This window comes from Pseudophryne corroboree, unplaced genomic scaffold (assembly GCF_028390025.1).
Source record: "Pseudophryne corroboree isolate aPseCor3 unplaced genomic scaffold, aPseCor3.hap2 scaffold_935, whole genome shotgun sequence".
Lineage (NCBI taxonomy): Eukaryota > Metazoa > Chordata > Amphibia > Anura > Myobatrachidae > Pseudophryne > Pseudophryne corroboree.
The window spans coordinates 126,163-138,847 of NW_026970515.1; the positions used below are offsets into that span (position 1 = coordinate 126,163).

The 12,685-nt window shown below is 45.5% G+C and overlaps 10 non-coding genes across 10 annotated transcripts; all 10 read right to left on the reverse strand.

The window, feature by feature from the left end:
- Positions 1-7,521: 7,521 nt before the first annotated feature.
- Positions 7,522-7,684, reverse strand: LOC135047590 (U1 spliceosomal RNA). The gene has a single exon (XR_010239610.1). It is a non-coding gene; the product is annotated as a U1 spliceosomal RNA (small nuclear RNA).
- A 152-nt stretch (positions 7,685-7,836) lies between these two features.
- On the reverse strand, positions 7,837-8,000 carry LOC135047559 (U1 spliceosomal RNA). The gene has a single exon (XR_010239582.1). It is a non-coding gene; the product is annotated as a U1 spliceosomal RNA (small nuclear RNA).
- A 646-nt stretch (positions 8,001-8,646) lies between these two features.
- On the reverse strand, positions 8,647-8,809 carry LOC135047573 (U1 spliceosomal RNA). The gene has a single exon (XR_010239595.1). It is a non-coding gene; the product is annotated as a U1 spliceosomal RNA (small nuclear RNA).
- A 152-nt stretch (positions 8,810-8,961) lies between these two features.
- Positions 8,962-9,125, reverse strand: LOC135047547 (U1 spliceosomal RNA). Its single transcript, XR_010239571.1, has one exon. It is a non-coding gene; the product is annotated as a U1 spliceosomal RNA (small nuclear RNA).
- Positions 9,126-9,796: 671 nt separating this feature from the next.
- Positions 9,797-9,959, reverse strand: LOC135047578 (U1 spliceosomal RNA). Its single transcript, XR_010239600.1, has one exon. It is a non-coding gene; the product is annotated as a U1 spliceosomal RNA (small nuclear RNA).
- A 152-nt stretch (positions 9,960-10,111) lies between these two features.
- Positions 10,112-10,275, reverse strand: LOC135047566 (U1 spliceosomal RNA). Its single transcript, XR_010239588.1, has one exon. It is a non-coding gene; the product is annotated as a U1 spliceosomal RNA (small nuclear RNA).
- A 671-nt stretch (positions 10,276-10,946) lies between these two features.
- Positions 10,947-11,109, reverse strand: LOC135047574 (U1 spliceosomal RNA). Its single transcript, XR_010239596.1, has one exon. It is a non-coding gene; the product is annotated as a U1 spliceosomal RNA (small nuclear RNA).
- Positions 11,110-11,261: 152 nt separating this feature from the next.
- Positions 11,262-11,425, reverse strand: LOC135047549 (U1 spliceosomal RNA). The gene has a single exon (XR_010239572.1). It is a non-coding gene; the product is annotated as a U1 spliceosomal RNA (small nuclear RNA).
- Positions 11,426-12,123: 698 nt separating this feature from the next.
- On the reverse strand, positions 12,124-12,286 carry LOC135047539 (U1 spliceosomal RNA). The gene has a single exon (XR_010239565.1). It is a non-coding gene; the product is annotated as a U1 spliceosomal RNA (small nuclear RNA).
- Positions 12,287-12,438: 152 nt separating this feature from the next.
- On the reverse strand, positions 12,439-12,602 carry LOC135047560 (U1 spliceosomal RNA). The gene has a single exon (XR_010239583.1). It is a non-coding gene; the product is annotated as a U1 spliceosomal RNA (small nuclear RNA).
- Between the last annotated feature and the right edge of the window lie 83 nt (positions 12,603-12,685).

A 12,685-nucleotide genomic window follows, 5' to 3' on the forward strand; every position in this document is an offset into this window, starting at 1 on the left:
TCGTTTGGGAGAAAAATGCAAAGGTACAAGACAGCTTTTCCTTGCCAATATCTCTCTTTTGCAAAGAGCTGCGCATTGGAAAATTCAGGGCTATGTCGTGTAGATGATGGCCTAACAGGAGGCTTTAAAATTTTCTTTCTAGTGAACTTCGTTTGGGAGAAAAATGCAAAGGTACAAGACAGCTTATCCTTGCCAATATCTCTCTTTTGCAAAGAGCTGCGCATTGGAAAATTCAGGGCTATGTCGTGTAGATGATGGCCTAACAGGAGGCTTTAAAATTTTCTTTCTGGTGTCCTTCGTTTGGGAGAAAAATGCAATGGTACAAGACAGCTTTTCCTTGCCAATATCTCTCTTTTGCAAAGAGCTGCGCATTGGAAAATTCAGGGCTATTTCGTGTAGATGATGGCCTAACAGGAGGCTTTAAAATTTTCTTTCTAGTGTCCTTCGTTTGAGAGAAAAATGCAAAGGTACAAGACAGCTTTTCCTTGCCAATATCTCTCTTTTGCAAAGAGCTACGCATTGGAAAATTCAGGGCTATGTCGTGTAGATGATGGCCTAACAGGAGGCTTTAAAATTTTAATTCTAGTGTCCTTCGTTTGGATGAAAAATGCAAAGGTACAAGATAGCTTTTCCTTGCCAATATCTCTCTTTTACAAAGAGCTACGCATTGGAAAATTCAGGGCTATGTCGTGTAGATGATGGCCTAACAGGAGGCTTTAAAATTTTCTTTCTAGTGTCCTTCGTTTGGGAGAAAAATGCAATGGTACAAGACAGCTTTTCCTTGCCAATATCTCTCTTTTGCAAAGAGCTACGCATTGGAAAATTCAGGGCTATGTCGTGTAGATGATGGCCTAACAGGAGGCTTTAAAATTTTCTTTCTAGTGACATTCGTTTGGGAGAAAAATGCAAAGGTACAAGACAGCTTTTCCTTGCCAATATCTCTCTTTTGCAAAGAGCTGCGCATTGGAAAATTCAGGGCTATGTCGTGTAGATGATGGCCTAACAGGAGGCTTTAAAATTTTCTTTCTAGTGTCCTTCGTTTGGGAGAAAAATGCAATGGTACAAGACAGCTTTTCCTTGCCAATATCTCTCTTTTGCAAAGAGCTGCGCATTGGAAAATTCAGGGCTATTTCGTGTAGATGATGGCCTAACAGGAGGCTTTAAAATTTTCTTTCTAGTGTCCTTCGTTTGGGAGAAAAATGCAAAGGTACAAGACAGCTTTTCCTTGCCAATATCTCTCTTTTGCAAAGAGCTGCGCATTGGAAAATTCAGGGCAATTTCGTGTAGATGATGGCCTAACAGGAGGCTTTAAAATTTTCTTTCTAGTGTCCTTCGTTTGGGAGAAAAATGCAAAGGTACAAGACAGCTTTTCCTTGCCAATATCTCTCTTTTGCAAAGAGCTGCGCATTGGAAAATTCAGGGCTATGTCGTGTAGATGATGGCCTAACAGGAGGCTTTAAAATTTTCTTTCTAGTGTCCTTCGTTTGGGAGAAAAATGCAATGGTACAAGACAGCTTTTCCTTGCCAATATCTCTCTTTTGCAAAGAGCTATGCATTGGAAAATTCAGGGCTATGTCGTGTAGATGATGGCCTAACAGGAGGCTTTAAAATTTTAATTCTAGTGTCCTTCGTTTGGGAGAAAAATGCAAAGGTACAAGACAGCTTTTCCTTGCCAATATCTCTCTTTTGCAAAGAGCTGCGCATTGGAAAATTCAGGGCTATATCGTGTAGATGATGGCCTAACAGGAGGCTTTAAAATTTTCTTTCTAGTGTCCTTCGTTTGGGAGAAAAATGCAATGGTACAAGACAGCTTTTCCTTGCCAATATCTCTCTTTTGCAAAGAGCTGCGCATTGGAAAATTCAGGGCTATGTCGTGTAGATGATGGCCTAACAGGAGGCTTTAAAATTTTCTTTCTAGTGTCCTTCGTTTGGGAGAAAAATGCAATGGTACAAGACAGCTTTTCCTTGCCAATATCTCTCTTTTGCAAAGAGCTACGCATTGGAAAATTCAGGGCTATGTCGTGTAGATGATGGCCTAACAGGAGGCTTTAAAATTTTCTTTCTAGTGACCTTCGTTTGGGAGAAAAATGCAAAGGTACAAGACAGCTTTTCCTTGCCAATATCTCTCTTTTGCAAAGAGCTGCGCATTGGAAAATTCAGGGCTATGTCGTGTAGATGATGGCCTAACAGGAGGCTTTAAAATTTTCTTTCTAGTGTCCTTCGTTTGGGAGAAAAATGCAATGGTACAAGACAGCTTTTCCTTGCCAATATCTCTCTTTTGCAAAGAGCTGCGCATTGGAAAATTCAGGGCTATGTCGTGTAGATGATGGCATAACAGGAGGCTTTAAAATTTTAATTCTGGTGTCCTTCGTTTGGGAGAAAAATGCAAAGGTACAAGACAGCTTTTCCTTGCCAATATCTCTCTTTTGCAAAGAGCTACGCATTGGAAAATTCAGGGCTATGTCGTGTAGATGATGGCCTAACAGGAGGCTTTAAAATTTTAATTCTAGTGTCCTTCGTTTGGGAGAAAAATGCAAAGGTACAAGACAGCTTTTCCTTGCCAATATCTCTCTTTTGCAAAGAGCTGCGCATTGGAAAATTTAGGGCTATGTCGTGTAGATGATGGCCTAACAGGAGGCTTTAAAATTTTCTTTCTAGTGTCCTTCGTTTGGGAGAAAAATGCAATGGTACAAGAAAGCTTTTCCTTGCCAATATCTCTCTTTTGCAAAGAGCTGCGCATTGGAAAATTCAGGGCTATGTCGTGTAGATGATGGCCTAACAGGAGGCTTTAAAATTTTCTTTCTAGTGTCCTTCGTTTGGGAGAAAAATGCAAAGGTACAAGACAGCTTTTCCTTGCCAATATCTCTCTTTTGTAAAGAGCTACGCATTGGAAAATTCAGGGCAATTTCGTGTAGATGATGGCCTAACAGGAGGCTTTAAAATTTTCTTTCTAGTGTCCTTCGTTTGGGAGAAAAATGCAAAGGTACAAGACAGCTTTTCCTTGCCAATATCTCTCTTTTGCAAAGAGCTGCGCATTGGAAAATTCAGGGCTATGTCGTGTAGATGATGGCCTAACAGGAGGCTTTAAAATTTTCTTTCTAGTGTCCTTCGTTTGGGAGAAAAATGCAATGGTACAAGACAGCTTTTCCTTGCCAATATCTCTCTTTTGCAAAGAGCTATGCATTGGAAAATTCAGGGCTATGTCGTGTAGATGATGGCCTAACAGGAGGCTTTAAAATTTTAATTCTAGTGTCCTTCGTTTGGGAGAAAAATGCAAAGGTACAAGACAGCTTTTCCTTGCCAATATCTCTCTTTTGCAAAGAGCTGCGCATTGGAAAATTCAGGGCTATATCGTGTAGATGATGGCCTAACAGGAGGCTTTAAAATTTTCTTTCTAGTGTCCTTCGTTTGGGAGAAAAATGCAATGGTACAAGACAGCTTTTCCTTGCAAATATCTCTCTTTTGCAAAGAGCTACGCATTGGAAAATTCAGGGCTATGTCGTGTAGATGATGGCCTAACAGGAGGCTTTAAAATTTTCTTTCTAGTGTCCTTCGTTTGGGAGAAAAATGCAATGGTACAAGACAGCTTTTCCTTGCCAATATCTCTCTTTTGCAAAGAGCTGCGCATTGGAAAATTCAGGGCTATGTCGTGTAGATGATGGCCTAACAGGAGGCTTTAAAATTTTCTTTCTAGTGTCCTTCGTTTGGGAGAAAAATGCAATGGTACAAGACAGCTTTTCCTTGCCAATATCTCTCTTTTGCAAAGAGCTACGCATTGGAAAATTCAGGGCTATGTCGTGTAGATGATGGCCTAACAGGAGGCTTTAAAATTTTCTTTCTAGTGACCTTCGTTTGGGAGAAAAATGCAAAGGTACAAGACAGCTTTTCCTTGCCAATATCTCTCTTTTGCAAAGAGCTGCGCATTGGAAAATTCAGGGCTATGTCGTGTAGATGATGGCCTAACAGGAGGCTTTAAAATTTTCTTTCTAGTGTCCTTCGTTTGGGAGAAAAATGCAATGGTACAAGACAGCTTTTCCTTGCCAATATCTCTCTTTTGCAAAGAGCTGCGCATTGGAAAATTCAGGGCTATGTCGTGTAGATGATGGCATAACAGGAGGCTTTAAAATTTTAATTCTGGTGTCCTTCGTTTGGGAGAAAAATGCAAAGGTACAAGACAGCTTTTCCTTGCCAATATCTCTTTTTTGCAAAGAGCTACGCATTGGAAAATTCAGGGCTATGTCGTGTAGATGATGGCCTAACAGGAGGCTTTAAAATTTTCTTTCTAGTGACCTTCGTTTGGGAGAAAAATGCAAAGGTACAAGACAGCTTTTCCTTGCCAATATCTCTCTTTTGCAAAGAGCTGCGCATTGGAAAATTTAGGGCTATGTCGTGTAGATGATGGCCTAACAGGAGGCTTTAAAATTTTCTTTCTAGTGTCCTTCGTTTGGGAGAAAAATGCAATGGTACAAGAAAGCTTTTCCTTGCCAATATCTCTCTTTTGCAAAGAGCTGCGCATTGGAAAATTCAGGGCTATGTCGTGTAGATGATGGCCTAACAGGAGGCTTTAAAATTTTCTTTCTAGTGTCTTTCGTTTGGGAGAAAAATGCAAAGGTACAAGACAGCTTTTCCTTGCCAATATCTCTCTTTTGTAAAGAGCTACGCATTGGAAAATTCAGGACTATGTCGTGTAGATGATGGCCTAACAGGAGGCTTTAAAATTTTCTTTCTAGTGACCTTCGTTTGGGAGAAAAATGCAAAGGTACCTGACAGCTTTTCCTTGCCAATATCTCTCTTTTGCAAAGAGCTGCGCATTGGAAAATTCAGGGCTATGTCGTGTAGATGATGGCATAACAGGAGGCTTTAAAATTTTAATTCTAGTGTCCTTCGTTTGGAAGAAAAATGCAATGGTACAAGACAGCTTTTCCTTGCCAATATCTCTCTTTTGCAAAGAGCTGCGCATTGGAAAATTCAGGGCAATTTCGTGTAGATGATGGCCTAACAGGAGGCTTTAAAATTTTCTTTCTAGTGTCCTTCGTTTGGGAGAAAAATGCAAAGGTACAAGACAGCTTTTCCTTGCCAATATCTCTCTTTTGCAAAGAGCTGCGCATTGGAAAATTCAGGGCTATGTCGTGTAGATGATGGCCTAACAGGAGGCTTTAAAATTTTAATTCTAGTGTCCTTCGTTTGGGAGAAAAATGCAAATGGCAAAGTACACTGGTATAGAAGACATTAAGACCAACCCAAACCATCGAGAAGTAGCAGTATCTGTACTGATGGATGGTTTGAAGGAAACATTAAAGACTAGGGTTCAGACCACGCAACCATGCTGGCGAGGTCTGTCAGTGTCCACATTGAGAGAGGCTGCTATTGATCACGACAGAAATATCACTAGGCACAGGGAGTCGCAAAGTGATAAGTTGATGTCCGTAAGTATACAGGCGCTGACCACAAGGCAGCCTGCGTATGTACCACCGAATCCTGTGGGTAAGGCAAGTGTAATAACATGTTTTTCTTGTAACAGACCGGGACACTATGCACGAGAATGTAGAACAAAGAATGTACAAAGATCTTTTCAACCCCCTAGACAACAACACAACACACGACATTGGGAGCAGGGTCCACAGTAAAGCACATACATATAGTCAAGACCCAGTATCCCTTGGTAACAGCCGAGCAGACGAAGCCGCAAAGCTTGCAGCTGCTACCCCCACACGGACAAACACCACACAGTTGATGGTATTTAATACCATCAACACACAGAAGTTGTGTGAGATGCAGAATTTGTGTTCCACACAGGAAAGAGCAGTCTGGAAGGCAAAGGGATATGGCCAGGAGTCCTCAGGGCTCTGGACGGATGGACACGGTAAACCAGTGGCCCCCAGGGCATACCTTCCATGCCTGGCTGAAGCAGCTCACGGGCTGACTCATCTAGGCAGGGAGGGGATGTGCAAATTGGTAAGAGCATACTGGTGCGCCCCAGGATTCTCCTCTCATGCGGGTAAAAGAGCAATGTCATGCCTTACCTGTCTGAGAAAGAATATTGGAAAAGCAATACCTACAGAACCATCCCATATCCCACCTGCCGGCGGCCCTTTTCAAGTAATACAAATTGACTTCATTCAATTACCCCCATGTAGAAATTTGAAATATGTACTTGTTTGTATAGATGTTTTCTCGAATTGGGTCGAAGCTTTTCCAGCAGCTACAAATACCGCTATGTTTACAGCTAAGAAAATTGTGCAGGAATTTGTATGTAGATATGGTATCCCTAGAATCATTGAAAGTGATAGGGGTACCCATTTTACAGGTGATGTCTTTCAAGGAATGTGTAAGTTGATGGGAATTGATAGCAAGCTGCACACTCCGTACCGTCCACAGGCGAGTGCGAAGGTCGAAAGAGTGAACAGCACTATTAAAAATAAATTGAGTAAAGTAATGGCAGAGACAGGATTGACGTGGCCAGAAGCTTTACCCATTGTTTTGTATAGCATCAGAACCACTCCCAGGTCCCCTCTTAACTTGTCCCCTTTTGAAATTCTGTTTGGTCGACAACCGCATGTCATGATTAACCCTCAGGATGATTTGAAATGTAACAATGAAGTAACTGTAAAATACTTGATTAACATGAGTAAGCAGTTGAGGAATCAAAATGATAATCTGAAGTTGGTGATTCCTGATTTACCAGATAGTAATTGTCATGACATTGAACCTGGGGATTATGTAATGATACGAAATTTTCTACGCTCAGGTTGTCTTATTGATAGATGGGAAGGACCATACCAGGTCTTATTGACCAGCACCACAGCATTGAAGGTTGCTGAGAGAGAGACTTGGGTCCATTCATCCCACTGCAAAAAGGTTGCTGATCCAGAGAAGTCCCGTGATAAGGAACAGACGGTAAAGGTTGTATCACTAGAGTGTCTGTTCCAGGAGGACTGAGGCGGCTCCTGAGCCTTGAAGATCGAAAGCAGCTGTCGACTCCCCTCTCCCTTTTATTGTTTTCTCCACTTCCCATCCCCTCTCCCTTAAAAATTTCTTTTTCCCCCTTCTCATTCTTCTCTATTTCCTCCTCAAAGATGGACTTGCCCCAAGAGACTGTGATCCGGATTTTGATGTTAACCATGATGTTGACCAGAGCAGTCTGTTCCGGCGAGAGTACCATAGAGGTCGAGAGAGGTTCTGGAATGGGTTCCGATTATGATGATGGAGGCGTTTGCATTAAACACCCCCACCCTCCTTCGGTGTGGGGCTCATGTTGGCAATGCCCCAGCCCCTGAAGCATTCAAGCTGATTTCTTGCAGCAGCTGGGTACTGTAACAGCTCCAGAGCTGCTCTGTGAGGCAAGTAAAAGGGTGTGGGCCCTGCAGCACTACCTGTAGTTTGCATTGTGTGTTGGAAGGCACAAAGTAAGCAGACGGGAGAAGTCAGGATAGTGCGCAAGGGCATAGAAGGGAGCGGCTCAAGAAAAGAGAAGTGGAAACAGACAGCAAACTAGGCTGGAGAGAGACCTGAGACAAAGAGATCTGAATTATACGAGAGACGACCAGGGGAAACACAAATTATGCAGTCAAGTTTCCCACATTTGGGGAAATCACAGGGGCAGCACACCCAGAGTGCAATGGGTGAGCCTTGCCCTGGGAGAAGCACCTACATGATCATAGTATCTCACCTGGCAGGTAAGTAGGAGTTGGGCTAGAGCTGGGGAGGGTCGCTGCTCGGGTACCCCCCTGTCAAGTGAAGGAGATCCAACTGAGGCAGCACAAGGGAACTCTCGAAAGAGGAACAAGGCTAGAGGAAGATCTGAGACAAAGAAATCTGATTTTTACCAGAGTTGACCAGAAGAAAGCACAAACACAGTCCCCCACTACCACAAATAATGCAGTCGAGTTTCCCACATTTGGGGAAATCACAGGGGTCAGCATACCCAGAATGCAATGAATGAACCTCACCCTGGGAGAACAATCTTCATGACCATGGTATCTCCTATGCAAAATAAGTATGATTTGGGATAGGGCTGGGGAGGGCCGCTGCTCAGGCACATCTCTGTCAAGTAAAGGAGATTCAACTGAGGCAGCACAAGGGAACTCTCATCTGGGGACAACAACTGCAGGGAGAACACATATTTTCAGATGAACATGGGAGGGCAGAAGGCTGCCTAATACTGAAGCACCCCCAAACAACAAACCAAATGCAACAACTAGTGCAAGCATTCCTGGGGGAAGGCCTGCAGCAGATGGATTTGCATATGGTGATGTCATCCAAGCAGTGGGTCAAAGTTGGCTTCAACCCTCGTCTGCATATGAAAAGAAAAAAGGGATGTGCAGGGCATGGTGTCCTTTTGTGGCGCTTGGATGACCCCTCCTTCGGTGTGGGGCTCATGTTGGCTATGCCCCAGCCCCTGAAGCATTCAAGATGATTTCTTGCAGCAGCTGGGCACTGTAACAGCTCCAGAGCTGTTCTGTAAAGCATGTAAAAGGGTGTGGGCCCTGCAGCACTACCTGTAGTATGCATTGTGCGTTGGAAGGCACAAAGTAAGCAGACGGGAGAGGTCAGGATAGTGCGCAAGGGCATAGAAGGGAGCGGCTCAAGAAAAGAGAAGTGGAAACAGACAGCAAACTAGGCTGGAGAAAGACCTGAGACAAAGAGATCTGAATTATACGAGAGCCGACCAGAGGAAACACAAATTATGCAGTCAAGTTTCCCACATTTGGGGAAATCGCAGGAGCAGCACACCCAGAGTGCAATGGGTGAGCCTTGCCCTGGGAGAAGCACCTTCCTGATCATAGTATCTCACCTGGCAGGTAAGTAGGAGTTGGGCTAGAGCTGGGGAGGGTCGCTGCTCGGGCACCCCCCTGTCAAGTGAAGGAGATCCAACTGAGGCAGCACAAGGGAACTCTCGAAAGAAGAACAAGGCTAGAGGAAGTTCTGAGACAAAGAAATCTGACTTTTACCAGAGCTGACCAGAGGAAAGCACAAACACAGTCCCCCACTACCACAAATAATGCAGTCGAGTTTCCCACATTTGGGGAAATCACAGGGGTCAGCATACCCAGAATGCAATGAATGAACCTCACCCTGGGAGAACAATCTTCATGACCATGGTATCTCCTATGCAAAATAAGTATGATTTGGGATAGGGCTGGGGAGGGCCGCTGCTCAGGCACATCTCTGTCAAGTAAAGGCGATTCAACTGAGGCAGCACAAGGGAACTCTCATCTGGGGACAACAACTGCAGGGAGAACACATATTTTCAGATGAACATGGGAGGGCAGAAGGCTGCCTAATACTGAAGCACCCCCAAACAACAAACCAAATGCAACAACTAGTGCAAGCATTCCTGGGGGAAGGCCTGCAGCAGATGGATTTGCATATGGTGATGTCATCCAAGCAGTGGGTCAAAGTTGGCTTCAACCCTCGTCTGCATATGAAAAGAAAAAAGGGATGTGCAGGGCATGGCGGCCTTTTGCGGCGCTTGCATGACCCCTAATTCGCATTAAACACCTCCACCCTCCTTCGGTGTGGGGCTCATGTTGGCTATGCCCCAGCACCTGAAGCATTCAAGCTTATTTCTTGCAGCAGCTGGGCACTGTAACAGCTCCAGAGCTGCTCTGTAAGGCAACTAAAAGGGTGTGGGCCCTGCAGCACTACCTGTAGTTCGCATTGTGCGTTGGAAGGCACAAAGTAAGCAGACGGGAGAAGTCAGGATAGTGCGCAAGGGCATAGAAGGGAGCGGTTCAAGAAAAGAGAAGTGGAAACAGACAGCAAACTAGGCTGGAGAGAGACCTGAGACAAAGAGATCTGAATTATACGAGAGCCGACCAGAGGAAACACAAATTATGCAGTCAAGTGTCCCACATTTGGGGAAATCGCAGGAGCAGCACACCCAGAGTGCAATGGGTGAGCCTTGCCCTGGGAGAAGCACCTTCCTGATCATAGTATCTCACCTGGCAGGTAAGTAGGAGTTGGGCTAGAGCTGGGTAGGGTCGCTGCTCGGGCACCCCCCTGTCAAGTGAAGGAGATCCAACTGAGGCAGCACAAGGGAACTCTCCAAAGAAGAACAAGGCTAGAGGAAGATCTGAGACAAAGAAATCTGACTTTTACCAGAGCTGACCAGAGGAAAGCACAAACACAGTCCCCCTCTACCACAAATAATGCAGTCGAGTTTTCCACATTTGGGGAAATCACAGGGGTCATCATACCCAGAATGCAATGAATGAACCTCACCCTGGGAGAACAATCTTCATGACCATGATATCTCCTATGCAAAATAAGTATGATTTGGGATAGGGCTGGGGAGGGCCGCTGCTCAGGCACATCTCTGTCAAGTAAAGGCGATTCAACTGAGGCAGCACAAGGGAACTCTCATCTGGGGACAACAACTGCAGGGAGAACACATATTTTCAGATGAACATGGGAGGGCAGAAGGCTGCCTAATACTGAAGCACCCCCAAACAACAAACCAAATGCAACAACTAGTACAAGCATTCCTGGGGGAAGGCCTGCAGCAGATGGATTTGCATATGGTGATGTCATCCAAGCAGTGGGTCAAAGTTGGCTTCAACCCTCGTCTGCATATGAAAAGAAAAAAGGGATGTGCAGGGCATGGCGTCCTTTTGTGGCGCTTGGATGACCCTTAATTCGCATTAAACATCTCCACCCTCCTTCGGTGTGGGGCTCATGTTGGCTATGCCCCAGCCCCTGAAGCATTCAAGATGATTTCTTGCAGCAGCTGGGCACTGTAACAGCTCCAGAGCTGTTCTGTAAAGCATGTAAAAGGGTGTGGGCCCTGCAGCACTACCTGTAGTATGCATTGTGCGTTGGAAGGCACAAAGTAAGCAGACGGGAGAGGTCAGGATAGTGCGCAAGGGCATAGAAGGGAGCGGCTCAAGAAAAGAGAAGTGGAAACAGACAGCACACTAGGCTGGAGAAAGACCTGAGACAAAGAGATCTGAATTATACGAGAGCCGACCAGAGGAAACACAAATTATGCAGTCAAGTTTCCCACATTTGGGGAAATCGCAGGAGCAGCACACCCAGAGTGCAATGGGTGAGCCTTGCCCTGGGAGAAGCACCTTCCTGATCATAGTATCTCACCTGGCAGGTAAGTAGGAGTTGGGCTAGAGCAGGGGAGGGTCGCTGCTCGGGCACCCCCCTGTCAAGTGAAGGAGATCCAACTGAGGCAGCACAAGGGAACTCTCGAAAGAAGAACAAGGCTAGAGGAAGATCTGAGACAAAGAAATCTGATTTTTACCAGAGCTGAGCAGAGGAAAGCACAAACACAGTCCCCCACTACCACAAATAATGCAGTCGAGTTTCCCACATTTGGGGAAATCACAGGGGTCAGCATACCCAGAATGCAATGAATGAACCTCACCCTGGGAGAACAATCTTCATGACCATGGTATCTCCTATGCAAAATAAGTATGATTTGGGATAGGGCTGGGGAGGGCCGCTGCTCAGGCACATCTCTGTCAAGTAAAGGAGATTCAACTGAGGCAGCACAAGGGAACTCTCATCTGGGGACAACAACTGCAGGGAGAACACATATTTTCAGATGAACATGGGAGGGCAGAAGGCTGCCTAATACTGAAGCACCCCCAAACAACAAACCAAATGCAACAACTAGTGCAAGCATTCCTGGGGGAAGGCCTGCAGCAGATTGATTTGCATATGGTAATGCCATCCAAGCAGTGGGTCAAAGTTGGCTTCAACCCTCGTCTGCATATGAAAAGAGAAAAGGGGCGTGCAGGGCATGGCGGCCTTTTGCGGCGTGCAGGGCATGGCGGCCTTTTGCGGCGCTTGGGTGACCCTTAGTTCGCATTAAACACCCCCACCCTCCTTCGGTGTGGGGCTCATGTTAGCAATGCCCCAGCCCCTGAAGCATTCAAGCTGATTTCTTGCAGCAGCTGGGTACTGTAACAGCTCCAGAGCTGCTCTGTGAGGCAAGTAAAAGGGTGTGGGCCCTGCAGCACTACCTGTAGTTTGCATTGTGTGTTGGAAGGCACAAAGTAAGCAGACGGGAGAAGTCAGGATAGTGCGCAAGGGCATAGAAGGGAGCGGCTCAAGAAAAGAGAAGTGGAAACAGACAGCAAACTAGGCTGGAGAGAGACCTGAGACAAAGAGATCTGAATTATACGAGAGACGACCAGGGGAAACACAAATTATGCAGTCAAGTTTCCCACATTTGGGGAAATCACAGGGGCAGCACACCCAGAGTGCAATGGGTGAGCCTTGCCCTGGGAGAAGCACCTACATGATCATAGTATCTCGCCTGGCAGGTAAGTAGGAGTTGGGCTAGAGCTGGGGAGGGTCGCTGCTCGGGTACCCCCCTGTCAAGTGAAGGAGATCCAACTGAGGCAGCACAAGGGAACTCTCGAAAGAGGAACAAGGCTAGAGGAAGATCTGAGACAAAGAAATCTGATTTTTACCAGAGTTGACCAGAAGAAAGCACAAACACAGTCCCCCACTACCACAAATAATGCAGTCGAGTTTCCCACATTTGGGGAAATCACAGGGGTCAGCATACCCAGAATGCAATGAATGAACCTCACCCTGGGAGAACAATCTTCATGACCATGGTATCTCCTATGCAAAATAAGTATGATTTGGGATAGGGCTGGGGAGGGCCGCTGCTCAGGCACATCTCTGTCAAGTAAAGGAGATTCAACTGAGGCAGCACAAGGGA